The 5,981-nt window shown below is 49.9% G+C and overlaps 1 pseudogene; it reads left to right on the top strand.

Moving 5' to 3' along the window:
- The first annotated feature begins 2,989 nt into the window (after positions 1-2,989).
- LOC112873076 lies at positions 2,990-5,754 on the top strand (annotated as a pseudogene).
- Positions 5,755-5,981: the final 227 nt, after the last annotated feature.

Here is a 5,981-nt window from a genome sequence, read left to right as displayed (position 1 = left end):
GGGCGGGCGGATGGTGGCCGGCGGAGCGGCTCCGGGCGGCCATTAATGGCGCCCGGGGTTGCGACGCGGCGTGCGGCGGGCGCAGGCGCCGAGGGCGGCGTCGAGCACGTGGGGAGGAGGGGCCGGCGCTGTGCGGTACAAAGGCGGCGCGGGCGGCGAGGCCGGGGCGGCAGTGGCGGGCGGCGCGGCGGTCGTGCGGTTGCGTGCGCGCGTGCGCGCACGCGTGGATCGCGTGCGGGCACGGTCCGGCGGTGCGCGCGCGTACGGCGGCGTGCGCGCGAGGGCGGGGACGCGCGTGGCGTGAGCAGCGTTAGCGGCGGGTGTCACGGCGGCTCGGGGCGTGGCGCGCATGGCCGGCCGGCGTGCGCGGCGAGCGACGGACGTCGCGGCGGGCGGCGCGGCACGTGGTGCACGCGCGGGCGTGCGCGTGGGCACAGGCGGCCGGGCACAGGGGCGTGTGCGCGCGCGAGGGGGGGAGGGGGCCGTGGCTCGGGGAGCCAGGGGCCGGGCGGCGTTCGGGAGCAGGGGAGAGGAGAAGGGAGGAGAAGGAAGGAGGGAAAAGAAGAAAGGAAGGAAGAAAAGAAAGAGAGGGAAAAAGGGAAAAAGAAAAGAAATAGGAGGGAGAGAGAAAAGGAGAAAAGAGAAAGGGGAGAGAGGGAAAGGGAGGGGCGCGTCGGCGCTGATCGCGGCGGCGACCGCGGTCGGTCGGCCACGCGCGTGCGTCGTCCGCGCGTTGCGCGAGAAGAACAGCATCGCGCCGGCGCTGATCGCGGAAAGCGGTCGCGCGTAAGCGGTGCGGGATGAGACGCGGTCAAGTCCGCTGTCGAACAGGAAGGGTTAGGGTTAGGGTTTTGACGACTAATGACTTTTAAATGAAGCACTCTAGCACGTGATTTAGCTTGGTGAATTTTCAGGGCGTCACAGTGTTTGAGTCTAAGATTTTTATTTCACAATAAAGTTGCAATCCAATAATTAACACACATGAACTCATGAAACAAGGGGGTTTAATCTTGAATTATCATTTATAGTATTGGGTTTACTGAAAACAGGAATTAAGACATTTGAATTTGAATTCAAACTTCAAGTTTAAATTCAAACCTTAGGTAAATAAAATTATAAAGTCTTGAAAATTTAATTATATACTAATTATCAACACATTAGATTATGACAAAAAGATCTAATTAATTAAGTCTAAGGAACATGATTAATTAATTTCAAAACATTCTAAATTTGAATTGTCCAAATTCAAGAGAACTTAGGCTACAAAACAGTGCTAAGTTTGGAACTTTTACACAAGGTTACACATGAGCTATAGAAGCTTTTTACCAAAAATTGCAAGAAACAAAGTTAGTATGTAAAAGTTATGTATCCTATACCCTTTTACTTTGAATTTAAAATAGATTCAAAAATATTTAGTTTCAAATCAAACTTCATTAATAAAAGTTGTAGGGTTTGAAATCTAGTTTCTAACAAAACTAGTTTGACAATTTTTGGAATTTCCTACAATTTCCTATAGATTTTACAAGCCAGCAGCATTTCACACATAAAATAACAAAGGGTTTGCACTGGGGTCCCTGGTTTTTAGCACTTAGGCCCTTAGAACCGACAAAACCATCACAGATATGCCCTTGCCGGCTCTCGACAGCGTCCGACATTCCCACCGGCGATGAGGTCCGGGGTGGGGATGGACCGGTGCCACATGACCTACAGAGGCTATAGATCAAGATGGGGGGTGATGTGCTCGAAGGGCACCAGCGGAGCACGGCCGGCGATGAGCAATGGCGGCGGCCGCGTCGGGGCGTCGTCGTTCCCTGCGAGGGGCCGGCAAACACGGGGGAACAAGGCGCGCATGAGCACCGGGGAAGTGCGGGGATGCTTTCCCCCAACTCAATTTGGACAGAAGTAGGCCGGAGAGGGGTGATCGACGGCAGGGTGGAGCTTGGGTTCTCACCGGCGGCAATGGTGGCCGGCGTTCTGCAGGCTAGGGCGATGGAGGGTGGTGAAAGGGTGGCGGGATCATTTCAGGAGGATGATGTAGTGCTAACGGTGCTGTTGATCGGAGCGGGGAGGCCTTGTATTGGTGGGTTGACGGGAGGCCGAGCGGCGGCGGCGCTGGAAGCTCACCGGCGCTGTGGGAAAGGGTGTTGTGACAGTTCAAGTACCTGTAAGTTAGGCATATTATTTAATAGTGTGAAGTATGTGCTTGTTAGTGTAAAGCTTGTGTGTGTTTATGTGAAGCTTTTGAAAATTTAAAGTGCAAGTAAAAGGGGTATTTTTATAATTACAGAAAAACCTAGGGTTATTTTTGCAAAATGTATTTGGATGGGAGGTAATCTCAAAATAAGGGTATTTATATGATATTACAAAAGTAACTTTCAAAGTCACTCAGGGCTAAAGTGTAAAAAGGTGCAGGTCATCATGACATGTCTATCCTGTCATCATGACATGTCATAAATGCTTGCATTTTGGTCCTCAATATTATGAAATTACACTCTTTAGGACAAAAGTAATTCAAATCTAACCTTTGTTCAAAATTTAACATGTAAAGATATAAGCTTTGGGTTTTTGAACCTGGGCCCTAAATCAATGTTGTAGAGTTTGAAGAACTCTCCAACTTTCGTTTTGGGCATTTCCTCATTAGGGTTGTAGATTAATGAGAAATTTTACTTTACCGAGAGGTCCCTATATTTTCTAAAATTATGCACAAGTCCTTAGGAAATTCGCTTTCTCTTCCTCCTCTGGCGCTCCTCTGTTCCTCTGCTCCGCAACTCGCCGTTGTTTCTAGCCACCCTCGCCACCTCCTGCTGCCCGTCATTCCACGCGCCGCCACCCTTCGGCTCCTCCTCCTCCCATGTTCCGCCGCCCCGTTCGCGCCCTTCTTCCCCTGGCCCCTGCCTCCGTGCGCCTCCCCCTCCACGCCCTGCACAGGCCGCCACTGCCCCTGGGCGCCGCCAGCAGCTGCTGGTGCAGCCATTCCCTTTTTCCCCCTCCTCTCTCCGCCGCACAAACCAAGCCAAAACCCTGGCAGCATCGGGGCGGAAGGAGAAGCCGCCAGTGCCATGGCGATCTCCACCTGGAGCGTGCGCCTCCTCCTCGCCCACGCTCCCTCCTCCCGTGCCGGCGCCCCAGCTCCCCCTCGCCCCGTCGCGCACCCGACCCACCTCCGCCTCGCGCGCCCGCCGCGCGCGCCCGCTGCGCGCCTACATCTCCGCTCCGGCACCGGGGCCGCCTACGCGCCGCCCTCCCTTGATGCCGCGGCCGCCGCGGCCGACATTGCCGCTGCTATCTCGTCCTCCGATGCCATCACCTAGGCTGGCGTTTGGGCGCTGCTCTCGCGCTAGAGAGCCCGCATCGCGGTCTGCCTCGCCGCGCTCCTCGCCTGCACCACCTGCACCCTCTCCATGCCGCTCTTCTCAGGGAGGTTCTTCGAGACGCTGATTGGGCGGGGGAACGAGCCGCTGTCGAGACTCCTATCCAAGGTTGCGGTGCTGTACACGCTGGAGCCCATCTTCACAATCATATTTGTGGTCAACATGACCGTCATCTGGGAGCAGGTTATGGCCAGGCTGCGGAGCCAGATATTTCGGAGGATTCTGATCCAAAAGATGGTGTTTTTTTGATCGTCGCAAGGTTGGTGAATTGACCGGTTTGTTGACATCTGATTTGGGTTCCTTGAAGAATCTTGTGAGTGACAACATATCCAGAGATCGTGGACTAAGGGCACTCTCTGAGGTCACTGTTGCTCTTTTCAAGAGGTCAACTGTTCCCACTTTTAAATCTTATGGAATTGTGCAAGCACGCATATCAGATTGTGCATCCGAGACATTCTCAGCTATTCGTACATTCATTTGCAGGTCCGGTCTTTTGGCGGTGAAAAACGACAAATTTCTTTGTTTGACAATTTGGCACGTGCTTACAAAGATGGTGGCACAAAACTCGGAGTGCTGAAATCTGCTAATGAATCATTAACACGGGTAGTGGTTTATGTATCCCTAATGGCACATTACATTCTTGGTGGAAGCAAGGTCAATGCGGGAAAATTGTCTGTTGGAACCATGGCCTCTTTTATCGGTTACACCTTCACGTTAACCTTTGCTGTTCAAGGAGCTGTTAATACCCTTGGTGATCTACGTGGCACATTGGCTTCTATAGTGAGAATAAATTCTCTTCTGTCAGCAAAGGACATTGATGATTCACTTGCGTATGGTTTAGCCAAAGAACTTGACAGCAAAGAGCTTGAAGATTCCAATGGCAGAGTGTATGAAAATGGCTTTATTAACAAACATTTCATGTCAGAACTGAAATCATCCAGTAGCTGTAGTAATCTAGCCTGGTCTGGTGACATACATTTGAAAGATGTCCATTTCTCTTATCCACTGAGATCTGATGTGGAGAGTTTAAATGGCCTTGATCTTACAATTGAGTGTGGAAAAGTCACAGCACTTGTAGGGCCTAGTGGTGCTGGGAAAAGTACCGTGGTGCAACTTCTAGCACGCCAACTCAAGGTTGCATCACTGTGGCAGGAGAAGACATCCGCATATTTGACAAAAGAGAATGGTCTCGAGTAGTATCTCTAGTGAATCAGCATGATTCGATTTGGAAGGAGGCAGGTGATGAGGGGTGCCACAATCCCTCTTGGCCTGAGTTTGTTCCATCAGCTGGGAAGAAGAAGACAAAGAAGATGGATTTCCTTCGATTTGGTTCCCATGCCTTGATTGGGATTAGGGAGCCGAAGGAGGATGCACTTGAGATAAGGAGACAACTGATGGAATTTTGCGAGAGAACATTTGGTTTAGGGCCAAAGAATTCGATGGTGGAGATCGAGCACATTACAAGGGGGATTAAATTCTTGGATCATGTGATTACGCGCAGGGTCATCTACCTGACTTTGCGATATACTGCCAGTGGAGGGAACATTATCAGCGAGAAGGGTGTCGGAACATTGTTGTCTGTAACAGCGAGCCTGCAGAGGTGCATAAGGCATTTTAGGAAGCTTGAGCTTGTAAAGGGGGGACAGAGATCCTGAGCCATTGCCATGTTCACCAATGCTCTATTCTGGGCAGGCACACACTAATTCCCAAATGAACAAGTTTCTCGAGACCATGGCTGATTGGTACAGGTATGCAGATGACCGGAAGAAGATTGTAGGGTTTTGTGCTTATGTCATAAGGAGCTCACTGACAAAGCTCTACGTAGCAAGGTATAGACTGAAGTCCCGAGCTAAGGTCTACAAGATCGCTTCACGGGATCTTAGCCGCCCTTTGAGAGAAAGCACAAGAAATGATGCGCCAGAATACTCTGATCTTTTGAGGATGGGACTAGTTGATGACTAGTTGATGTTATTGAGGGTGTACAGTTTGCACGCATGTCATCAATTTGTATGCTCTATCCTTTTGTATGCTCTTTCAAGGCTTTCCTTTTGTTGGTGTATCTGTTCTTAGTTGTTCTTGTTTGTTTGTTTGCTTGTATGCTTGGGCCTGATGCTTGTGTGACGTTAGAAGGAGCGCGATCCAAGAGCTTTGAAGATTTAGAGTTTCAAGAACAAGAGTTGAATACTCTGAGCAGCTATTCTCTAAAAGAAAGGCAAGTGTTTCCTTGATCATGCTTTTATCCTAATAATCGCAATAAATATAACTTTATTTTATGCATGCATGTGTCTTAACCTGATGGATCCTAATTAAGGATATGCCTAGTCTTTATGATCATTCCTTGACAACCTGGATTTTATCTTTATGTTGGGTAGCTTCTGCTTAGTTGCTATGACTAGTTTCGGTTTAGGAATAATATATGACCATGATGACAATAATGATGATACTACACCTGTTTTATCCATGTTCATGCTCTTTCTGTTGTTAATCACAAGATCATATGTTTTAATTCGAACATGGAGAACCACCAAAAATCTTGTCCCGAGATTCGCAAGGGCTGGTGACAAAGAGGAGAGTTAGGGCAAAGAGATTCATCAAGGAGGCAACAAAATA

Source organism: Panicum hallii, chromosome 9 (genome assembly GCF_002211085.1).
Source record: "Panicum hallii strain FIL2 chromosome 9, PHallii_v3.1, whole genome shotgun sequence".
Classification (NCBI taxonomy): Eukaryota; Viridiplantae; Streptophyta; class Magnoliopsida; order Poales; family Poaceae; genus Panicum; species Panicum hallii.
The sequence above is the reverse complement of the archived record's forward strand: the minus strand, read 5'-3'. Positions and strand labels throughout refer to the sequence as shown.